We start from the raw sequence: 26366 nt of genomic DNA on the forward strand, positions 1-26366 counted from the left end.
AACCAGATGTTGACAGTAGAAAAAGGCGGCAAATTTGAAAAATGTAGGCGCGAAGGGATATCGTCCCATAGAAAATTTGAATTTCGCGCCTTTTTTTACTGACAAGGTTTGGTTGACCAGCTATATTTATCAATACCGGTTCGTTTTGAAGTTAAAACTATACCGGTTGAAATATAAAGTACGGTACCGGTATAAAATTACAGCAGGGACAACCATTTTTATAGGTGTACAGTCAGCTGTAGAGAAAAGGTACCACCCTTGCAAAGATGATTGTATGCAGGGGTGGTATATACCTTTCCTCTGCAGCTGGCTGTACCTAAACCATCATTGACCGAGCGTTAGCGAAGGCCTCCGTTTCAACTTGGGCAAAAATGCTTTCGTATATCCGAATTCTACTCCTTTGCAAATCACATTTCTCAACTGATTCTGATTAACATTTGTAAGGAGGTTCGGTACTCGGTAGTTCGATATAATTATTCGGTTTCTTTTTTTTTGAATAATTAAAAAAAAAAATTATTTCAGACAAACATGGTCCATATTTTGTTAGTACATCTTAACAATTTAAAACTTATAGCTAAGGTTAACTTAAAATAAAACTTAAATAACTATCATATTAAAATAGGCAGAAATTGTCATAATGGACTTAAGCGCCAGTAGGGTCTATGACACTTAAGACCATTGTGATTATTAGGTACTTACTGGCCCCTATTTCACCACGACCACGGTGACAGATGCGACAATTGTCGACATCACTGTTGCTGACGTCACAGGCCTCCAAAGGCTACGGTAACCGCTTACCATCGGACGGACGATGTGCTTGTTTGCCACCAACATTTTAATAAATAAATAAACTCAATTATATTGCCACTAAAAAATCTTATTTTGTGGCAATTGTCACTAGAAACACGACAATTGTCACGAAATTGCGACATAACTCATTTCCTGTCAAGACTTACTGAAAATTGTTTGAAAAATCTTGTGACAATTGTCACAAGATTTTTTCGCAAGAGAAATGTCTGTTTTATCCGATAAAATAAAGTTTTTTTTAAATAATACAATGACGGTGGCAAACACGAATACGACCCGCCCGATGGTAAGCGGTAACTGTAGTCCATGGATGCCTATAGCGTCAATAACAGTGATGTTTTATAATTGTCGTACCTGTCACCGTGGTGAAATAGGGGCCAGATTACGCCGCGCCGCGTGAAACGTGAAGTGCATTGGAATAAGTGCATACCGAAGATGGACTACTAACGTAAATAAATAAACTTTTTTTAACTTTGCGGCGATTTTGGTATCATGTGACATATCAGATATAATACATAATTAGAAGTAAGTAAGCAAAAATGTACCATAAGCTATCTCAGAATTGTATTACATATACAAAAAATAGTTCAACGCCAAAAGATTAATGGAAGACCTATGTCCTATAGGTGAGTTGGTCTTAAACAAAACATATGCAATAAAAATGTGTAACTGTGGAACCCATAGCGAATCCTACTCGTAGGTACATGATCGGTTTTTATATTATGTACCTATAAGATATTTTCTACTTTATACTTTATAAGTGTACCGACATAATATTTACTTATAAGCAGTTGTCACGTAAAATATTTGCAGAATTTTTTGGAAGTATGTGTCACATCATCATCAGGCACTAGTTTTTATGAAAGCGACTGCCATCTGACCTTCCAACCCACAGAGGGTAAACTAGGCTCTTATTAGGATTAGTCCGGTTTTCTCACGATGTTTTCCTTTACCGAAAAGCGACTGATAAATATCAAATGATATTTCGTACATAAGTTCCGAAAAACTCATTCGCGATCTCCGAATTGCAATTCGCACGCTCTTACCGCTAGGCTACCAGTGGTTCCTAGGCCTCCAGCGATTTTTTTGAAGTATGTATAGCACAAAAAAATATTTAAAAATGTAACATTTAAGGTAGGTACATTGTAATTAAAATAAGGTATAAACATTATTGAAGGAGACTTGGAGGAAGTGTCATAGGGATCTACATTCGATGCGTGAAAAACAAGTTCTTTTGTCTAATTATAATCGATCGGCAATCACGACAGCGCATAAATCGAAAAAAAAAATTTTTTTCACTCCCTAAAACTCCCTTAACCTAATAACAGTAAAACAAAAAATAAAAGATATAGGGTTACCAACCAGCCAAAGAATTATAAGTAGATATATGCACTTATCCCAACGCACCTCACGTTCTACTCTGCACAGGGTTAATTTCCGCTCCTACCGCCGTAAGTAACTATCAACACCTACATTATATTTTTTATTTTCATTTTATTAATTTAATAGCGAAACAAAAGGCATACCACATAAAAGTAAATCGGTAAAGATATTAGGGGTACATTAGCCAACACTGTTTCCATATATTTTCAAATTTTATTTTGGCCGCCTTATTGAAATTTTGCACCCTGCCGGAACTTTATTTATTTAAATTCTCATTTAATTGATTTTGCGCCTTATGAAAAGTCGTATAGAGTAGTAAATAAAATTTTACATCTGACTTAATGACATCTGGTTTTATTCGGTTTAACTTTAGAAAACGCGTATCTCGACAAAGCCATAATGTAGAAAATTGTCAACAACCAAATGAATTAAATACGTCACGTGTGACATGAACACACAAGGAAAGCAAGATTAAATGTATTGTTTCTCTTTTTTCTTTCAATGGAACGCTTTTCCTAAAAGGAGGCCACTAAACTCAAAACGCTATCTTAAAAAAAACTTGATGGGTCAATGACCTGTCCCAGTAAAGTGAGGTAGTGTGCGTGAAGTGCGCTTGTGTGTGAAATGAGGTAAATTGACAGAATCTGAAAATTTACCCACCTCTACCGTCGCCTTAATTTGTTTTTTTGTTTTCTTGTTTTTTAGTTTCACAGTGCATTGGTTTTTCTGTAATTCTGTGACACTTATTTGAGTAATAAATAAATGTAGTAAATATTTATGCGTAGGTATACTCTAATGTTCTTGGACTGCAGGTACGAGTATAAGTCATACTTAATCTTAATACCTAATATGCATTCAGTGTACCTTTATTGAAACGTGAAATAAAGATGGGTTTGTATATAAATTCGAACTACAAAAGTACACAACACCCCTGTTCAGTGTTCATCCTCTCAAAGAGACTTTTTCCGCCCCAGCCGGTATAATGAGGACGCGTGGGCCCGCGTGCCATTCCTACGCTCCTGTCGGAACACTCGGAATAGACGCATTCCCGGCGAGCCACGCCCCCGACGATTCTATTAACGTCTGGCTAAAAGTTAATTGTTATTCAATATTGGTAGTTGGTACTGCGCGGTCACACCATCCTTACAGTTTTACGATGCAAGCAGCTTCAGTAGTGTTCAGATTTAGCATTAAACTATCCAAATAAGAAAATTAGATGCACAATTTATTTACGTACTTAGAGTAGAATTATAACATTATCAACCAGTATTAAGCTGGCCATACACACTAGGGTACGCCTGCGCTGTTTTACCTGTACAGTTCAACTGCGCAGGTAAAAAGGAGTGTGTGTGGCATTCGACTGTGCAGTTTTCTACGACTGCACAGTTGACCTGCGCAAATATGAAAATATATATTTTTTACCTGTGTGCTCTTGAACTGTACAGTTAAAACTGAGCGTGTGTGGCGTTCGCCTGCGCAGGCCTCAGTTGATCGCGGTCTAGTTGAGTTGAGTTAAATTAACTTTATAAATCAGAGCCCTGCCTAATTCCCCTGATGATAAAACATGTTTTTTATTCTTGTATTATTTTTTTAGACTTGAAGTATAATACATACATGGTGATTTGGTACCATATGTCTGACCATACTCTGAGGTGTGGATAATGTAGGTCATACTCATATTGAACAACTTTTATTATTCGTAATTTTTTGTCTTTCTTGCGCTTTATAAATAAAAACAATAACGTTAATACATATAGTGCTGGGTCAACATCAAGCACAGCTGACGACGGTGCCATGGCTACACAACTGAGTTTGTGCAGGTTTACCGCTGCCGTGTGTGTGCTCCACCCGGCTAGGGTTTACCTGTGCAGTTTAACTGTACAGGTAAAACTGTGCAGGCATACCCTAGTGTGTATGGCCAGCTTAATAACTCGTTGTACCTACGCAGTTTGCGCAATGAAATAATTTGTAACGGTCTTGAATATTAAAATCTGTAAGTTTTTCGTTGAATCCCCTCATTATAAACTACTGAAGAGTCAAATTTGCTGTTTCTAACTTGATACTCGTACACCCACGTCGCTCTCTACAAAAACACATTTTTTATTTTATTTTTCGGCCGGACAAAATATGACGACATTAGCATTTGACTAAGAAGATCCTATTACATAGTAACAAATAATAATATATGATTCTATTAGGTAATTACTTTCCTTCGTCAAAAGCATCCATGGATAACATGACCAACTGAACGGTACACATGAATGAACAAACAAGCAATGAACTAGCAACTGGAATAAATCAATCAAAATCAATTGAGGGCGAAATATAATACAAGTGGAACGGAAGGGAAAAGGAGCCAAATATATTCCGGGTCAGAACCAATATAATCAAATTAATATAATTGTTAAAGAAGCAATAACAAAAATACCTAACAGAAGTTAAGGAAAAATCTAGGACGATTTCGTTTATTTTTCTTTCAAGCTTCTACTAAATAGTAAATGCAGGAAAGTACGTAGTTTAATTTTGAGGTCGGTTGCTTTCCATCCAAACGCGAGCTAAGCTGCACTATCAGTAACTCGCAGGCTCTTAATCCTGCACCTATTTCTTTAAAGAAATTTTAAAACTTTAAATAGGTGGATAAATTTCCGATTTAATATTGAAACTGGATACAGGATACTGTAGGTAGGTAGTTAATAGTGTAGGTAATCATAGATTTAATCAAATCGCTTAACTGTAGAGAGTAAACTGTTGTATTCTGTACTTGCTTTCGTCATTTCATTAAACCGTTCAGAGAGTTAATCAAATCACCATATACCATCTTCCAGTTGAGAACTTGAGACTTTATCATTTCACTAAACCTGTTTAGCGAAATGATAATTGATAAAACTAGTTGACTTTTTGAGTTCGTTTCGTCAACTTACTGTCGTGGTTAGGTATTTTGTCAAATTCCTAAACAAATCTAGTGAAATGAAAAAGCGTTGATTCGCGTTTATTGGCCGATTTTGTCTTTTCACTAAACAGAGTCAGTGATTTGGTCAAATGACTGAATTTTTCTAGGGAAATGATGATATGGATTCGCCATTTTAACATCCTGCGTGATTTGATCATATCCCTTAGAGATTTGTTCAAATCTCTGTTTTGATCGTTTCATTCATTTCCCTGCGACATATACAAACAATCGTGTGTAACCAACACCAAAAGCACCAAACTGAAGTTTTCCCTTAGTTTTCTTCACTTCAAAGACCTACCTTACGAGCACTATCATGAAACCTTTAAGATCACTTTCAACTTTTCCAATACACGCACCCAGCAATATCAGACTCCCTATTATAAAGTGGACTCAATATAAGGATGGAATCTGAAAATCTCGAGCGTGAATCGAGAATGGACCTAATTCAATCTGCGTGCATACAGTAACCCAGCGACATTTAGCCGGGAACAAAAAGCCCCGGACGGATTGCACATAACCCGCTAGTGTCTGGGGATTGCGTTCTGTTTGTTGTGACCGCCCGTCACAACGAATGTTAAAAAAAGTTGGCGAAATATAAAGTGAGCCGATCTTGTTCAAACTTGTTCGAGAGATCGGCTCACATTATATTTCTTTGCGAGAAACAGAGCGCCTACCGCGAACCACGTTCGACGTGTTGCCTCTCTATCGCACTTGTAAATTCGTACGTAAGTGTGACAGGGAGGCAACACGTCGAACGTGGTTCGCGGTAGGCCCTCAGATAGGATATGGACATAAGAGAGGATTTAGATTCCGGCCGTAAATTTCACGGGAACTGGATCTGAATCAAAAAGCAAAGAAATAAGAACTTGCGTGAAAAACTATGGAAATAAAGAAAAATAACATTAGTATTCAGAAATAAATATAATAAGGTAATGTCTGTTTTACTTTTTTTCTATCATGACATAAGTAAAATTAAATGCTTTATTAAATAAAATTAATTCAAATTTTCAATTACCAAAACATAGGTAAATTACATGTTTTTATATATTCAATGTAAATGTTGGATTAATTTTAAGCCTAACTTTACCTAAAATTGAAGAAAACAAAATACCTAAAATTGTTTTGTCCAAAGATACGAGAAAAGATAAAACGGATAGGTAGTTCTGTTATAAAATTAATATTAGACTTACATTATTAAAGATTACAAATGATGAAATTTGTTTAATCGGTCAGTCAGATTGCGTATCGAACGACTGGGTATAATATCGCCGCTATACTTACTCAACCTCGTATCTGCAACACTCATTTGATGACAAAAACACCCGTATTCCGAATGAAAGAAAAGCGACATTTCTATCAAATGATTGTTGCAGATATGAGGTTGAGTAAGTATAGCGACGAATCTAGAAAACACCCGCCGTTGACAACGCCAGCAATATTGCCTGCTCTAATCATCTCATCACTAGACATCGCTACTTCACTATTTTAGGTAGGTATCTGTTTATTATTCTCATTTTAGGTATCTTAACCTTTTCGACGCCGTGTCAAACACAAACGCTGTCACGCTGACGCCACGTCACCGAAGTGTCAAAACTGAAATTGAACTTTATGCATATGCACGTAGGTCTATGTTGCTCTGTGGTCTGTGACCGATTAATCGGTATTTGGCGTTGAACCTACGGTGCGGATATATCGGTCATTGGCGTCCAAATGGTTAATTTATAATTTTACTGTACATGCACTATGCGTTGTTGGTATAAAACTATTTTTCATTCTGTTATACTTATTCTTAGTCGGTGTCAGCAGCGGCCGCCGTTATTCGTATGTAAATAGAGAAGTCATATTGAAATTCTAAGGATTCCAAGGATAGGTAGGTAATTCTTTTTTCAGCTCTTTTGTGGTTTACGTGCCTCGTCTAAGTAAAACTGACTCAGATCCAATTTGCAAGTTAGAATAATTTCTTTTTGCGCATTTCCTTTGACGCTCCTGCTTTCGCGTGTTTCGCTTAATATATACTGTAAGTCTGTTAGCGTGTTTCTGCTAAGCATATACATATGTTACTTTAGCTCTACTTTATATTCTTGGGTCTGATTTTAGACTAAAGATATATTTTTACTAAAATGTCATTTCAATAGATGTCTAACAAAAAAAAATGTGGTTAACATTATGAAAATATTCGTAGTGACCAAAAACATAAACTTGAATCAACAAGTCGAACACGATAAAAAATATAATTTGCGATTACTTAATATCTGTAGCAGCCAGTACCCTACAAAATGCCACTCACCTATACTTATACGACTCACCTATAATGCGGCATTTTGAGTGTGTCATAACCGCTACTAGGTGATAGATTAAGTTATTGCTGTCTGTGTATGTTGTAAATCGCTTTCTGTTTTTGTTCCATTAACACTTAGTTTTTAATCTTAATTGTTACTAACCATTATGGGCCATTGTTGTCTTTTAAATAAATAAATTGAATTGAATTGAATGTTAGATGTAGTCATGTTAAGATATATTATAAGCGCTGTACATACGATTGAATGAATTTATTTTAATACTATTGGAAAAATTAGCTGTTAGTAACTAACTTTTCACCATTAGTCAACGCACTTTACCTATATGCGCAGTTTTTTTTTTCAGTTCCGCCACTCCAGACGTCTCAAGAACGTTTATAAAGCCTCACGGCTGACGCTGGGTCTACTTTCAAGTAATTTAGGCTTTACACATTAACCATCTGTTTTTCATGCAAGAGTCTACATCCCTGTCTGCGATGTTTTGAAAAGAAAAATGCAGTTCTTAGGTTGACATTTTTTTAATAAATTTTATTTCTAAACTAATAAAACATTTAAGTAAATTATAATTGACCTTCGGAAACTTACAAGGACTGATCGGAGCATTCGGAGCTAATAGATAATGATAGTTGGTTGTTATATGTATGTTTTTTAAATTGTCGATTATTCAAAGATAGCTCTTACAAAAGCACAAAGCACAAAAGAAGTGTTAATAAAAAGCGTCCTTAAAATATTTGTTATAAACTGACACGGTAACATCACGTCATTATAACAATTTAACAGCGCTTTAGTTACAAAGCTCAATGAAAATGTAAATTTTCCTCCACGCTCACTTGCTCAATATAAGTTATAACCGACGTGGGGAAAGTCTCAACTTTAGCAAGCCTTAATTTTTCGCGGGAAACAAAATGTCGTTTTAAGATCCGTTAAAATAAATGCGTTTACACATATTTCATTTGGTACATATAGAAAATCATATAATACTTATACCGAAAAAAAACGCACGCAATTTTAGCTTTTAGCCGAAAATTTAGACATTAATCGAATTAGATTTTAATATAACAAATAGTTAAATTATTTTGGCGTTATTTATAAACGGCTGCTAACTTAATTAGTTGATGGTCGTCGTTTGTCCCTATCTGTCGTTATGTCATAGAGAGGGAAAAACGATTGTCATCACTTGATTAACTTAGCAAACGTTTATGATTATGGGGGTTTGTATATAACCTATAATATAAAACCTATTATTTATCAAAATAACAACCGACATTGAAATAGGACTTAAAGGGCGAACATAGAAAATATTTTTGCATACTTATAGTTCTTTAGTTTGGACAATTGTACTGATATACTATTTTTATTTTCATAAACCTTACAAAAGCTCTGTCCTCAATAAGAAATATTTTTATACGAAATAAAGCCCTGAAACTCTATCAAAGGCCTTTACTGGGAAAACATTTAATTTTTTTATATTTCTAAATAACTATATAAAGCATGATTGCTTTGTAGAATGTTCAAACGCTTTCGTTCAGAAACTCGCTGTAAAACCAAATGTTTTTCCTAACGATTACGAGGAACGAATAAAAATTTCGTTTTTTTTACTTGGGTTCCGCAAAACCAGAATGACACAAACTCCACCACCAACGGTTTCCAACAGATACATTTTCCTATGAAATACATCATAAATACTTACCGATAATTTTCAAATCATAATTTTCATGAGGTACAATTAGTCATATCGTCGATGTGGGATTTGATTCCGAACGTTTTGTTATAGGTAGGTAGTAGGTACCTATATTAAGAAGGAACAAATTTTTGAACGAACCTGAACAAATGGGTAGGTAGTAGGTACCCATTATACCCAACTCAATCTATAAATATAAAATTTCAACATGTATATACTGGGCCTACTGGGGGCCCGATTCGGGTTTTTAAATAGACATCTGTTAGATATCTTTTAGACATCGCCAAGATATGACAACGATATGTTTAAGATCTAACCTGTCAAATTTGACATTTGCGCGATTCTGGAGATACTCTTGAACGATTTCCACAAGATATGACTTAGAGATCCAATTCACATCTAATAAATATCTAACTCTGTCTAACGTAAAAGTGACATTGGTTGCCCGAATTGTGCTGCAAAAGAGAACTAAGTAGTTGAAATCTAAACTATAACGTATCTAGAATGGATCTAGTACGTGTCGTCTCTTGTGAATATCTTGAAGTTCGAATACGGCAGTGGGTAGTCAACAATAAAGAACTGTATAGTGGAATATTACTAAACCCTTGGTTTCTTTATTTTAATATTTCGCTATTTCACGAGTTCTTTATGCTAATCATGAATACAATATTTTTATTTATTATTTTTCATGACATTGTACTTAATACCTATTAATATTGTTTATATTTTCTAAATATTTAGGTATATTCCTTATATTCGATGATATTTCATGCATAAGAGTTTGCCAGTAAAGAAAAGTAGAAGCATCCACTAATATGGCCAAGGGTAATCCCGACAGATAACTACTCGTACCTATCCTGCGGATACCCAATGGCCTAAAAATGTATACCTTTGTCTGCACTCATTTACTTAATTGCTAAAAAAAATCTTGCATTATGTCTAATTCCTAATTAAACGTAAAAAAAATGTGATGATAAAAACATGCGTTGAACTTTTATAGTATCTAATTATAATTCCATACCATACAAGTTTAAAGTTATGCGCAACATATTTTTTTTTCTTAAGAGCCCATCAACGTGCACACTAGCGCCACTGCTAAATAATCGTGATTATTTCAATATAACGAAATATATGCGTCCAAAGTTAAAAGGACCGTTTTTGTTTTGAGTTTATAGGTAGATTGACGAATCCAGCAACACAGAAACTAGTTTGATGTATTCAAAAGGTACTTTAATACAAGATACAGTACGTAGCGCCCCCCTTTTTTTAAATATCTTTCGTTAAATTGAATTAATCACGATTATTTAGCAGTGGCGCTAGTGTGCACGTTGATGGGCTCTTAACGAGGCTTTTATTCTGACGGAACTCTAAAAACACAATATGCGGCGAGGATTTCAGTTTTATTAAGCAAATCTCTTGTTTGCTTAGGATGTCCAATGTTTTAATAAGACCAGCATATCGAACATGTTGTTTTGATGTCAGGAGGGAAAAAAAAGCGTGCAAAAAAGAACTTGGAACTCTGTTTGAATTTGTTGAACGGCGATCCAGTAATCTGTTGAAGAAAATATTTGTACTCGTAATGATTTTACCAGATGAAATTAAAAACTGACTGGGGGCCCGATCCGGATTTTGAAATAGACATCTGTTAGATATCTTTTAGACATCGCCAAGACACGATAACGATATGTTTAAGATCTAACCTGTCAAATTTGACATTTGCGCGATTCTGCAGATAGTCTTGAACGATTTCCACAAGATATGGATTAGAGATCAAATTCACATCTAATAGATATCTAACTCTATCTAACGTAAAAGTGACATTGGTTGCTCGAATTGCGCTGCAAAAGAGAACTAGTTGAAATCTAAACTATAACGTATCTAGAATGGATCTAGTACGTGTCGTCTCTTGTGAATATCTTGAAGTTCGAATACGGCAGTGGGTTTAATAACAACAATTTGTTCCGTTTTTTTTGCGCCAATAAAGAACCCATTTGGGTTGAATAAAAGGCAGTGATGAATGTTATTATTTCGAAATTATTATCACCATAATATTATATAGTTTAGTTATTATAATATTTAGAAGACGTCTTCACCTGCGAAGACGGGGTTCTTGCCAAATATTAAACATTTATAATATTAGAACATTATTAAAATTATTAGTTAACTTTAGACTAATTCTAAAACACCAAACAATGTTAAAAATTCGCAAGAAATAAAAGGCTATTTTATTTTATTTTATTTTATAATATTTAGAAATAAATCTGCCAGAAATATAGCAAGAAAAAATCGAATTAACAATCTACTATTGCTGGTGTGATAGACGGTCAAGTCCGAAATGGATGAAGATAAAATAGACATCGCGGTGTCGATGTCTCAATATGAGATGATTGGTTTCAATAGCAATTTCGTTAACAAGTTTCATGCCATTTATTTTATCTTTGATTATACCAATTGTATTTAAGAAATAGGATGAATTGTTTAACAAAATAGAATGCTTATTAACAGATAAGTATGTAGTTAAGATTACCTATTGGATTATTAGAAATATCTTACCTGAATAATTTACGGAACGTATTTTAGGAATGTATTTTGATCAGAGACTTACTTGGAATAAGATAATAATTATTGACCAATTGGTTAATTACTAGGGAAACAGCTTGTCAGTTGTAAAAAATCTCTGTCTATGAAGTGTCCATGAAGGATATATTTCTATACAAAAATAGTGTTATATTGGATGAGCTTCAGTTGATACCTTATTGAAAATTGGTAAGCTAAATCTCGATAGACTAGATAAATAAGTAATAGTCCATTTACTTCAAACCAGGCACTCAACTTAAATTTATAATATTTTAATCATATAATTTCATTTCAGAAATGAATAAGTGAAAATGAAACGAGCTTACTAGGTATTGTTTTACAAAAACAATTGAGAGCACGCTTTATGAATTAGCAAGTCCTGAGACGCAGTTTAATTCACTGCATCCGATGACAATGCAGTTCTGAACTGAAATTACAGGGTGAATCAGCAATTCGTAAGGATTACATGGGCTGCAGATCGAACATAACTATCGGAGCAATTTGCAACGTTTCGTTCAACTGTTTTGAACCTAGTTGGTTGATTAGGACTGAATAATTTTTCGGTTTAGACTCACTTGTTTTAGTATGTCTCACAACAGTTTAAATTCGATTGATTAGGACTGTCATTTTTTACGTTAACTTCTAAATTAACGTAAAAGACTGAGACCTTACATTGTGGAAGGGTCCGACTCGCACTTATCTGGTTTTTTATCTAAAGGTTGACACCTCCTTAATATGTTGTTTTTATAGTAGCTGTCTACTATGATATCAAAATACACGTTACCTAAAATTTATATCCGCATAAGTGCCCAGTTGAAGTTGTATGAATTCATTAACTTGCCGGTAAAAAAAAAAACAGAATTCCATTTTAAACTTCTTGGCATGTCGTATTTGCAACGGAGGCGACACAAGGCTTGTTTGTAATTTTTTGTACATTGTGAATATATATTCGATATGAAAAATGTTAGCATTAATTACCCATTAATTGACACATTGTCAGTTTTATTTATTCAACTTCTTGATAGCAAAACTTATTTTTCGAGTATAATATTATTAATTGTCTTGTCATGAAGTTTTTTGGCAGATTAATTAAAAATATATCCTAACAGTCATACCATTATAAAGTAGGTACTGCCCATTTGCCCTCAAATTAACCTACCCTCCGAGCTCCGATGTCAGCCCGTCAGAACCCTTTTGGAAAATCTCAAATAGCTAATAAAAAGGTCGTTTCATCAATCACAAATGTACAAAACTTGTTTGGTAAAGATCAAGACACAGAGGGGCTACCGCGAAAACCGAATTTCGCAAATTGCGGGGATCTTTCTCTTTCACTCCAATGAATGCGTAATTAGAGTGACAGAGAAAAATGCCCTCAATTTGCGAAATTCGGTTTTTGCGGTAGCCCCTCTGAACTCAAGACAATCGTACGAAACTTCCGCTTGTTACTCTTGATATTTTTCATTTTTATTGGCATCGAGTTTAGGACCTTCATAATCGATGTCACATTATATATAATACGGACTATATTATACGTGTAGCGGTATTTAAAGGTACTTACATAAACTTTAGTCAAAGCCAACATCACCTCAGCTCAAGTCGTTCTCAAAGTTTCAATACTAGGAGTAAAGTGAAATTTCGATTCCTGAGACACAACGCCACCCAATTGGACTTGCGTCGGATGACAATGTAGATTTAAGTTGAAATTATAGGGTGACTCGAAAATTGGTAAGGATTGCCAGTTGCCGAGTGGCCGTAACTGCTAGGACCAATCGAGCTAACCTGATTTGACTGAATTGTATTCGAATGATCGATAGTGATGGTAATAAGTATAGGCAACTCTTTGATATTGTCAATTGTACCCAAACTGGTTGTCTTGCCAAGGTGACAATAGCTTCCGCTTCGACAACACCGACATTCGGCCTATACGGTTACCATCAGTTTGTCACTGACATAAACGCCGTCGAGAACGTAATTTACTTTCTATACATCTCGCTCGCACTCGCATATTAGTGCAAACGGGATGTATAGAAAGTAAATTACGTTCTCGACGGCGTTTATGTCAGTGACAAACTGATGGTAACCGTACTGATTCGAACTTTAAGATCAAAGAGTAGTAGAATATTGTTTAAGATACGTCAAAAATTTGAAAGATACAACATGGATCGTACAAAAACGTCACTTCTAACACTGACAATATCCGATCCATATCCTTTATTATTATCTTTAGAAAATTTTTGACGTATCTTAAAGTTCGAATCAGACCGAGTGACGTTTCGTGCGTAAACGATTGACATGTTAGCTACGCATTCTACGCATCCACTACATATTAGAATTCGCTTAATTTATTCATTTATATTTAACATCGTGTAAAGTCTATGCTTGGATAAAATTCTCATTTCGTAAACAAACCCAGTTCTCTCGGAGCCCATTAAAATTGCATTCAGTTAGATAAAGTCAATACTAATAAAGCAAGGCGCAAATAAAGTATCGACGTAACAAGTTTTAACAAGTTCAAGATCCGAAGCTCACGCTAAATACGGAACTTTCGTTACGTTTATTTTGTCTCAAACTTAAATTTGTTTTCAGTTAACAGTGTTTGACAGTTTCATTTACCTAGTTGTTTGAATATCTGGGCGATAAGAGCAAGTTTGGTATCGGGCTGCCGCGTCGTTTTAAATCAACTTATTATTTATTTTCTCGTTAATTAAATTAACCGTTCAGTCCTTGTAAAAATACAGAGAAAATGAATATTTCTGCTATGTACACCTGTTACTATATTTGTTTTAATGTTTTATTCATATGAAAACGAATTGCATAATTCGTAATATTTGTATTTGCATGAAATTCCATTCATTATTCAATAAATTACTTAATGTGTACAAATATTAAACACTAGAAAATTACCTATATGAATTTATGTCAAAAACGGAACGGCAATGTTTGTTTTGTCATGTATGTTAATTAAGGTGCCTAAACTAGTGGAAATGGCAACATCATAATCGAATACACGTTTTTCAATAAATCATATCGAAAGAAAAAAAATCACGATGAAATTACGCGGAATCCAGAAAACTTTTTGGTAATTAGAAAAACTCGCGCGGTAAGATGTTGCTGTCAACTTTAGCCAGTCTTCTCCGAGACCAAGGGGCAACTCCTTCCTCGAAGCGAATTTAAAACTCAATTATATCTACCCGATTAAGTACCGTTTTAGTAAATAATAATGAGTAAATATCGTGAAAGTAGTGACCCTCACATGGGATAAGGGTGTCGTACGAGGCGACTAAGTCCACAAACGAAGCAAAAAGCTGTTTCGTCACAGGGGAGATGGACCTCTTAGCATTGGCTTGCAATCCATCTAGGAGAAGGATACTCCAAAATTAAATCCCGGTATGGAGTTACCGTAAGGCGCGAGTAGGGTCCAACCTGAAATAAGCGGCAGATTCCTGCAGCCGACCTGCCTCCACACGTATTGGCTCGCCTTTCCTGTGGGTTAAGACAGTGAAGCCGAGAGGGTAATGCAGGTGCTGGGCATCCCCGCGTTTCCTTAATTCCGTCTCAGGCGGTGTTAAGTCTGGAAAGGTCATTGTCTCTCCGATTTGCACCATAAATCGTCTGCAATAGACGCAAAGGCCAATGGCAATGGATCGTGAAAGTTTAAATCAGTGAAAAACAATGTTCTTATAAACTTTAAATAAATGTCATATACTAAGAAAAAGTGACCAAGGCCTCCAGTGCCCCAGGCTGGAATCAAACCAGCGTCCTCTGCTATCGCGGCAGGTGCCTGTGCCATTCGGCCACTGGGCCACAGCGGCATAGGTCGAATTTTTCCAAGTATATGCACTTCTTACTGAAGGCTTACGGCACCCCCTTTTCTTAGTATATGACATTTATTTATGGCTCCTCTACACGATGGGCCAACGCCGGCCACTCCAAGGGACGCAGCCACGCGGTAGAATGAGATAGCAATATCACTTGCTCCCTCTAACGCATAAATGCGTCCTTTGGAGTGGCCGGCGTTGGCCCATCGTGTAGAGGAGCCATTAAAGTTTATAATTTATATAGTAGTGTGTCTACTTGATATAACAACAAATTAAAATATTTTTTGAAAATAATTTAATTTGTTCTAATACAATGTTCTTATAATTCGCCATTGCCTCTTACCAGGTGGGTAATATGAAATAACCACGTCTCGATGGAATAATGTTCGTTTTCGTACATGCGACAATGATAGTTTATTATCCGAATGGTTTGTATGATAATGCAATGCTTTGTTATGCATGAACCGGGGCCTCGGGCAACATCATTTGGAAAACTTTGTTCAAAACGTATTGTCCTCTGATTCATGGTATATCTGTTTTAACTGGCATACATTTTAAACGTTACAGTAGCATCCAATAATATGCATTATTCGAATACTATTACGAAATAATAATAGTGTGCGTGTTGCGTGTATTTAATACTTTAATACAAATATTAAAGTATTGTATAAGTAGGTATTGAAATGCAGGTAAGTATCCCGTAATTAATTGTTGTTAGAATACCTCCTGGGAAGCTATGTAGAGGTCCTGAATTCGAATCTCGATAAGGGCATTTATTTCTGTTTTTATAGTGAATATTTATTCCTGTATAAATATAAATAAATTACATTTCATAGAATCAGTCATTTATTTTTATTGTTGTTTAATTTTTAATCAGCTTCATCTTAATGTTAGTATAGTTTTAATTTGTTAATTTTAATAATAGTTTATACCTATGTTTTGTTATTGTACCTTTCATAAATAACTTAATGATTTGAGTCTAAACTCAGGGTTTCTAGTACCCCTAAATTTATCTCATCTCATCAGTCTCCTTCCTTTTCAGTTTTGTGATTAGATCAGCTCGATGGTGAAAAATAATTAGGTACATAGTTACCTATATTATTTACACACGGAAAGTTTCAAATAGATTTTCTTAGATTAAAATTTACTTGCAAGATGTTAGCTTTTTAGTTACTTATATACTTATAAGTGAAGTTATATACTGAATTTTCAATTTTTTTCCCATATTTAATTTGAAACTTCTGTTTACTTCGTAGTCAATTAACTATTGAACTTTGGACTACATTTAGAAATATATAAGCTCTCCGATCCCCTCGGTCGAGTCACCGCCACGTTTGACGCAGTAAATTAGCTATCAGCGAGAACTCCAATATTTTCTAATTAACCCTTAATTGGGTCTTGGTATTGAAGTCTCTAAAGTATAAAGCGTGAGTTTTGTTAGTCTTTGACGTTAAAAGTTATATTGACAGCACGAGCTACCAAATGACTTGAGTATTTCTTGAGACCGTTTTTATCGATTCTATTTTACAATTTGTATGTATGTTTTGCCTCATTTGAGGGCATTTATCCCATTCGTACGACCTGAATCGGCATTTCATAGTTTTACATGAAAAACCAAGAGCATGTCGGGCTTCACCGCGCATTGTACGTCTTTTTACTATGAAGGGAAGACTTTTTGCGATAACTTGTAAACGGTTATACTGGTAATAGCGATAGTTTTCTTTGAATGGTTATATTAAGCTCTATTTTCACGTTTTTTTTTCATATCACAAGTTAGAGGGGGATACATTTTTTTCTTCTTCGGATCGATTATTTTCGAAAATATTCACTATATCAAATAATGTTCCTTGACCGCCGCTAACACCGCTATTCGTTTGCAAAGACCTATCCAACGACACCCCACACCATTGGGTTAAAGTGCAAAAAAAACATACATCCATACTTTATGTGTAGGGTACTAAAAGAATATTTTTTACATTTTATTTTGCCACTTTGTCGGACTGGTTGATTTATAATTATATCCATACCAACTGGTAGCTTTCTAGCACATCCGATCACGGAGCAAAGCCTCGGACAGATAGACAGACGGATATGGCGAAACTATAAGAACCCTAAAAATACAATGTTTTACCATAAATAATCTTAACATGACACTCTTAAATTTAGTCACTGTACTGAATTCTAATTTACTCTAATGTACCCACCTACTCATAAGTACTTTCTCATCGTTTTAAATATATAGAAATAACAAAAAGTACAAAAATGTATACTGAAATAAATCCACACGGAAATAAAGGCGATTGATCGGCCGCGTCATGTGTGTCACAATTTAATTTCCGTTCAAAGGAATTTACGGATCCATTTGAACATAATAAATACAGTTGTATGTACAATCAAATGTATCAAGTAGATGTGTATGACCTTTTGAACGCCAAGAACACCTAAAGGTGTCGTTACTAGTCGTGCCCACCGCGCCAAGGAACACTATAGGTGTTATGGTGGACGCTGTCAAAGTAACCTTCACACTTACGAATAGAGTTTACATTAGCTCGCTTGCGCCCGGAATCTTGGCGTTTGAATGATGTTTGTGTTTATGACATAAAGCGTTCAAAGGGTTATGGCAACCGTAAACATTTTAATATTCCAAAATAAAATTAAAGGTCAAACATATGAATTGTATTTCTAGTATCCTATTCAAATATATATTCTATTTTGATAAAATATATTCTCAGTTGTAACTTTTGTTAATTGTACCACATTTGCGACGTTGAAATCTGCACGATAACTCATCTTGACCAAACCAAGTTTCGGGCGCAATTCCTATTCGTCGTTCCCACCGCACCGCACGACTCCAGTGCTGAAGTGGTTAGGCTGTCCTGCACATATCGTATTAAACTTTATAGGTAGACCTGTGAAGTCCGCCAAATTATCGTATGTCGTTTAAAGTTCTTACGCCTTTGACTTTAAGTCTAGTATTTCATGTTAGATGTGACAATTAAGTTGGCAGCTCTGTATATACGAGGCTGGCACTAATTAAGCCACAGCTAGAACCACGATTCTGCACTCCCTGTTTGCATTCTACACTGCATAAACACATGCAGCATTCAATGTGTTTATTGCAGCATTATCAGGCTTATAGTTCAAATTTTAGCGCATTGTTTTATTTGCTCAAAATCCTGGTTTACAAGAGATTGTAAATAAAATATGTATGCTTTGATGAAACAAAGTGAAATAGAATTTGAATGCATGGATTATTTACTTTTTGACCTGGAGGCTAACTCAAATTTTAAAAATGTAATCTTAACAGTTAATTTGATGTTGCATTGCAAACTATGTTGTGCTTTGTATGTTTTTTTATGTGATCATTTTAATTTTTTCATCCCCTTTTTTATCACGGGGTTATTACGTTTTTCAAAATCATAAATGTAATAAAGTTTTGTAGTGTAGGCTTTACTTTGATGAGTCAGTCAGTCAGTAGTGATACCTACGCATTTATATACACACATAAAATTTTATAATGTAAAATATATATCAAAACCACAAATAACAAACATCAAGTATGGACCGGACGGGGCAAGGGTCATCATGAGTTGTCCCTCGTAACTCGTAAGCGCCACCCGCTTACACTTATAAACACCCGGGCCTCACTATCTCTCGGTGCATTTCATTGCCACATTAGTTTGGTAATTACTTTGTTTATTGCCTTAGGGCTGATTTAGACGGCGCGCGAACTCGCATGCGATTTTAGTTACATTGCGGACTGTTAAGTAACGTTCAATTCAACCGACCGATCAAAACCCGCAATCTAATGAAACTCGCATGCGAGTTCTCGCATCGTCTAAATGAGCCATTCTTAGATCTTTTCTTCTGTACGGCGCATATGTCGCTGTTTTGGCATCAAGCATTGTTCAAAGTTAGAAATTGCAGACAATTTTGATAAGGGAAAAAGAAGGTCGTGACACGAATTGACAACCTTGTTATGAAGGCAGCGAGGCTGTACACCAAAGGTGCCACTTGAAAAATATCCTACGATTAGATTGAACCCGAGATCTGTCAGAATGAATAATAACCTTCTGAGACTCGTGCGTAAGCCGACGCTGCAATGCGTCGCTAGGAAATTGAGTAAATCGGATATTGGCAAATGGGGCAACGTCGCGCCGATATGAACTTATAAACGAATATGAATACGTTCTTGTGTTGATTAATGTGAAATGGGATGTACTATTTTTTTATTGCAGTAGTATAAATCACACTAAATTGACATTATTTGGATAAATGACACCAAATTTATAATGCTTATCACTGCCTTACTCTGAATGGAACGTTTGTCATCTTTTGCTTAGCTACTTAGATTAGATTTTTGTAGTAACTACCAACGTAAATTAAAAAAAATAATCCAAATATAAAAAAATCCGTATATTTTAATTTTATTGAACTCGTGTAGACACACAAAGTTCAATCGCAGTAGTATTACAAATGAGGTTGTTCGTCTTTGAGGACATTCCGCAAATTGGGGCGTTGGGTTTCAATTATACTCTCGTTAACGATTTTGTAATAGTACATGCTATTTCAAAAACATCGCGTCTGAATGATTAAACTAAAGACTTTTCCTTTCTGTGGCTGTTGACGGCAGCTAACAAATGGCCTGACATGGATATAGCGCATATTAGTAGGTAGGGAGGGGCTAAAAGATCTGCGATAAGAAGGTTAATCAAGCGTTATTCTGAAACTCACGTCTTCAAAAATTTGGTTGAACAACTAAGTACTTAAGTACTTCCAACATTTTCCAGTTTTCTTGTTTCTAAGACTGGTTTTGACTGTTACGTGAAACGTTTGGCTCGATCGAAACCTTTCAGACTTTTAGCGTAAAAGCGTGCCCAGTACATTTTAAAATAAAAAGCACTGAACAAGAAGGGCTTTTCTCTTTGTACTTTGGGAATTTAGTGCGAAATTTGGAGTTTTAGGGTTCTGCTGACCGAAAATTATTATTAACCATTCTGGAATGCAAACAGTAAAATACATCTACCACCTGGTTTGTGATCGATTATTAGGGATTAGTAGATATAAAATCCATTGCTCAATATTATAATCCTGTGCTGAATGTAGGGTGTAAGGTTATTAAATTTGTACGCTTGTTACTTTATGCTCATACTATGAATATTCCCGTTTAGTTCCTACCTAAAAGAATACATCGACTTGATTTTGTTTTTCTGTTAAGTACTTCAAGATTTAAGCGACGATTCTTAGATAGGTTAAGGATACTGTGTATTTTTTGCTGATGGATTCTACATTTTAAATATAATTATTCAAATATTCTCATTTTATAATAACTTAATTTTGATTTCCATATTTTATATTTTATTTAAGTTAGGTAATTCAGAGTATTAATGATTTGATTCTTTAGTAATATCATAAATGTAAAAGTTTTTAAGCATGAAAGGCTGAACGGATTTGAATGGTATACTATAGTATAATTATGGTAACTGATAGTCTATAAACTTAAAATTTTATCCCGGAATTCATACTGTAAAATTTAGCAACTTTTATATGGTCAAAATTTCAAAAACAGGCATTTTATTACTAGAAAGTAAGCTAGAAAGTGATACTAGAAAGTAGGCTCGCTGGTGTATTATGGATGGCTATATCCGCATGATAAAATAAGTGTTAATTTTTAACACCACGCGAATAAAAGAGTTCTGATAATGACACGGTTATGATAATGACATTTTAGTATGATAACGCTATCACGTAAACAAATAAAAGCATAATGTACCTATATTACACTTCAAATTAAACTTAAATGAACAATGTAAATATCTACTTATTTATGTATACTTAAAATAGATTTTATTTCATTCCCAGCGTTGCCAATTTATTTGCCTTATTTTTTCTTGGAATTATTTTTGTTAATAGCTGAAGCCTGTCGACAAGCAGTTAAGCCCCGTAATGGACTTGTATTCATGCTGAGCGATTGCTTTATAGCATTACTTAATAGGATGTTTTATTAGATTGTATAAAAATAATATCTTTACAGTACATGGGGCTACTTTTCCGCACTAGTGCGTAAAATTTTATATAAAATGATATAATACAACACATAATATTACCTATTCTATGATGCCTTATATTTACGTAGAAAATAATTTTTGAAGTGAAAACTTCTTTAGCGGCGCTGGGCACTTTTTGAGGTGGGGAAAAAATGATAAACTCGAGACAGCGTAAGGCGATCACGTGACCGTAAGCCCCATAAGGTGGCCACTCATAATTTAGATGGCATTTAAATCAATAAAGGAAAACTCAATGTTATTTGACATTTATGTTGCGGACTCCTTTTCAAAACCTATACTTACCTTTTTACACACTCTTTACCTGTGTTCAAATAATTTGACGTTGTCATGGCAGTATGTAAATAAACATGTCAATGAAAAAGTGTGATCTTATTTGAGAATGATAATAATATATAATAAATAAATAGAATACCTCCGCTAAACATATGCATCGTGTTACCGGGCGTCGGTAACATAGTGAGGTGAGTTTTCACTTCTATCGGCACTCCCGGAGTGCAACCCGTTGTTTTCTTTTTTAAGCCCCTCTTGCATGTGTGAGTAAATTCGTAGACATTCCATATTTTAAATTTTTGCTAATCTTTCAAGCTTGATTTTTTTGTCTACTTATGATTCTATTGTCATGATAACATACATTTTTTGCGTCGTTTATGAATATATTTACCGTGCTATACAAACCGAGTAAATAACGCTAAAAACGAAAACCTTACCCAACTCTCTCACTGTATGCAATGTGCATGCTATTACAATTTTCTAAGAATAAGCAGTAACAAAGGAACAAGTAGCTTATTAACTTCGACGCCATAGTACAAGCAGTCTATGTTGTGGTAATAGAAAAACCTTTCTTATGAAGAAAATTACAAACTAACGGTATACGAGCTTAAGAAACTTTCTTACATGCAACTGACGTTAATAAGAAAGATGGACAAAGTAAGAGACCCACGCGATGAGCTTTCTTAGAAAGAAAAGCGCTGAAAGTTAGAAAATATTACACAACTACTAATGAAGAATATCTGCTAGTTTTGAAAATGAGGATTATTTACAACTTTGTTAGGATACTATGTAGGTGCCGTTATTGTTGTTGGTAAAGTTCCGTACAAAAAAGGTAGGTACCTAAGTAATTATCTAATCTAATACCTTTAAACGAGCAATTCTTGCATATTTATTTATTTATATATATATTTCGGGGATCTCGGAAACGGCTCTAACGATTTCGATGAAATTTGGTATATGGAGGTTTTCGGGGGCGAAAAATCGATCTAGCTAGGTCTTATCTCTGGGAAAACGCAAATTTTTGAGATTTTATATGTTTTCCGAGCAAAGCTCGATCTCCCAGATATTGAACCCTTATGGTCGGAAACTTTCTGTCTGTCTGTCACATCGCTAAATCAGAGCTGATTGCCGATACATGGCTCTGTACAGTACAAAAGTATACTTGGTATTACTTCTGGTTAAAACATGTTTCGTGTGTTTATAATTGCATAAAATAATTGATAGGTTGTAGGGAACCCTCGGCGCGGGAGTTAAACGAACTCGCACATGTACAATAATAGTAGTCCCACACACATACTGGACGACAAGGCGACAAAAAATGATTCCCTGTCATTCATTAATGTAAATTCAAATTGAATGAAATAAAGTAAATACCTATTTAAAATATTCGTAGGCAACTAAGTCTAACATTTTAAGCTTATTCTGGAAAGAACCGTTTTTGTAAAAGAAAATAGTATTATTTATGCGGTCAGAACAGTTACACTTTTACCTTTATTTTTTTCTGATAGATAGGTATAGGTATACCTTCTATTTCTATAAGAACAGAATAAAAGCTTTATCGAACCCGGCTGACATTTTTATCCAGTATGTGTACAGATCGAGGCCGAGTGCAACTGCGTAATTCAAAAAGATTATTTATTGTCTCTTCCTCAGAACTACTGGTTGTGTTTGACCTCGAGCTTCGTAACAAAAACATTGAACTAAATCACATTTATAGTGGTTGGCTTGACGCGGTGCAATTGATAGACGTTTGTGAACACAGCGCAATTTCACGCAACATTGCAGCCACTCCGCAACTGTTGCCCAGCCGGCCAGAACTAGAGTTTGTTAGGGATAAACCCTTTTCGAGAATTTGGACATTCCAATATTTATTTTTCCTTTTTTAGGCCACGTCGGTGGTAAATCTCGTCACGTGAAATAGAAATATGGGAACTGTAAAAGTGTTCCGCCTATTTGAAAAACAGTGTGTTGTTTTTATTCAAAGATTTATATTGCTGGAAAATTGAGCGGGACCTATTCGAATAAATAGAAGACTATTTATGGGTCTATAGCTAGGTACGTAGGTATATGACGTTGGTTTAATTCGTTTTTTTACCAGCAGATAAAGTTATTAAAATAAAATATGATTGCCTTACCGACTTAACTAAAATTTAGAAATTTGGAAACTAATTTTTAAACATACCTAGACCAACTTTCTTTTTTAAGGCAATTCAATTTCATCTCGAAGCAGTCAAATATTTATTTTCACTTTACTTAATTCGTATACCTAAAATGTCGTCGTGTGGAATGTAGCGTTCACATTTCGCCTAAATATTTATGGTACACCGACAAATGTCAATTAAATCCAAGCTTTAATGTTAAAACCAGTGTTAAATTATCAGTTGCCATTAATGCCATTTGTATCGAGTTAATAAGCTGATACTTATGGAAATTCGTATGACATTATTAAACCCGAAATCGGACGTGTGGTGAAAATCTATATTAGGATTAAGTATAAATTGAACAACTGTAATGGACCGAGAGCTAGCATGAGAATTTTATGACCCTTATGACCACGTTCTTCAAACTGGTCAAGTGTGAGATCTATCAAGAAGCTTCAGCGGCCGCTCCGTTGAAAGATTGAGAACACGACGAAAACACTGTTACGATTACGAGTTGTCGCACAGAAAGAGATTATTCAAACAACTACATTTATGATTTTAATTCACGAAAAGAATTCTTATTACCGTAAAATGGGGTGAGTAGGGTCAAAACTGAAATTCAAACCTCGATAAAATTTTATTTTTACGAGTTACTAATGTGTTGCAGAAAGTTTTTTGACATATATTTGTATTGCATAATGCTACTTGGCAGAAATGTCGTTTGGCAGAATTACCTTTCGCATAGTATCATTTAGCATACAATCACTTCGCAGAGTTTTATAATCCAGAACCATATTTTGGCATACTGTTGATGATCATAATAGTATTTTAAACGAATATTGATTTCGCAGATAAATGTATTGCATACTATTTTGGTGGCATAAAGCTATCCAGTTTAATTAAAGGTGATGTTATAAATGGTTTTAATTGACTTACCAATGTGCTGCAGTACCTAGTATGCTCTAACATAATCTGTTTTTATGGCAGTTGATCTTACTTTTCTGGTAGCCGTTCGTTTTTATAGGTGGTCGCAGCTCTAACCTAACCTAACCTATTTTTCTGACAGCCAATAATTTTTGTAGGAGGTCGCAGCTCTAACCTAACCTAACCTATTTTTCTGACAGCCATTCGTTTTTGTAGGAGGTCGCAATTCTAACCTGACCTTCTTTTCTGGCACACGTCCAATTTTGTTGGGGTCGCAGTTCTTACTTAACTTAACCCACTTTTCTGCTAGCAGAAAAAATCATTATGCCATAATAAGAGTATGCTGCAGGATGGTTATGGTACATAAAATTATGCTAAATGAAAGTCGGCAACAGTCATCTTCTGCTTAATGATATGCTGCAAAAAGTATTGTATGCATAGTAAATAGTAATGCCAAGTAATAGTTATGCAAAATTATCATTCGACTAAAAGTGTTTCTGCGATACATGTTATGCGAAATGTATTTCTGACGAACAATATTATGCCAGATGAGGGGAACCCTATTTTTACATATGAATTCTGAATGGTGTATATAATAACGGACGTTTGTATTTTAGTTTTTATTTTATTTTGGGTAGTTCCATTTCATAACTTTGACGATAAAGAGGAAAACCCACCTCACCCCGTAGTGCCTCGTATTGGGATGAGAGGGGTTTTCATACAAAGGTGATTGATTTTTTTTTATTATGCGTATTACTATAGCTCCATTTTAAATTGGAATACATTATTTTTGTAGCAGTAGCCATATAATCGCTTCTCACCCCCCTCTCAAAACTTCTCTCCCCATTCATAACCCACCTCTCTCCGCGAAACCTACTCCCCCCGTTTTACGGTATTTAATAAGTTTTAAAAGTTTCTCTAAATTATAACAAATATTTAAGAAGCAAAGGAACTTTGTTGTAAAATTTGGTTCTGTTACATACTTTTAAACATTATTATACTTGGTCGTTCATTTTAAATTTTAAGCTTAACATCGGAAGCAATGTCGTATGAAATTGGATAGCACGCTCGCAGCTGTTACGTTCTGGTTTCATAGCTCAAAGAAACACGGTGTTATGGAAGAGCGCCGTGTGCAAGTGGCTTGTGAGGAGTGCATCGTAAAAATGCTTCAGTGGCTCTTTTAAAATATAGATTCATTACAGAACTTAATGTTAATATATCAATACGTTTTTAACAAACGTATTGAGTTGATCATCTTTGATTTTTTTCATTGTGATTGACATATGCAAATATGTATAATTTATTCATAACAGAACTTTGAGGTTAATCTGGACGAGATCCCTTAATAAGTTCACCTTTGTACATATTTTTATTGTATTCTCTCTATGTTATGTATTTGTTCTGTGCAATAAATATGAAATTTAAATAATTACTTATGACCAAAGCCAAG

This window comes from Cydia amplana, chromosome 1 (genome assembly GCF_948474715.1).
Source record: "Cydia amplana chromosome 1, ilCydAmpl1.1, whole genome shotgun sequence".
Taxonomy (NCBI): Eukaryota; Metazoa; Arthropoda; class Insecta; order Lepidoptera; family Tortricidae; genus Cydia; species Cydia amplana.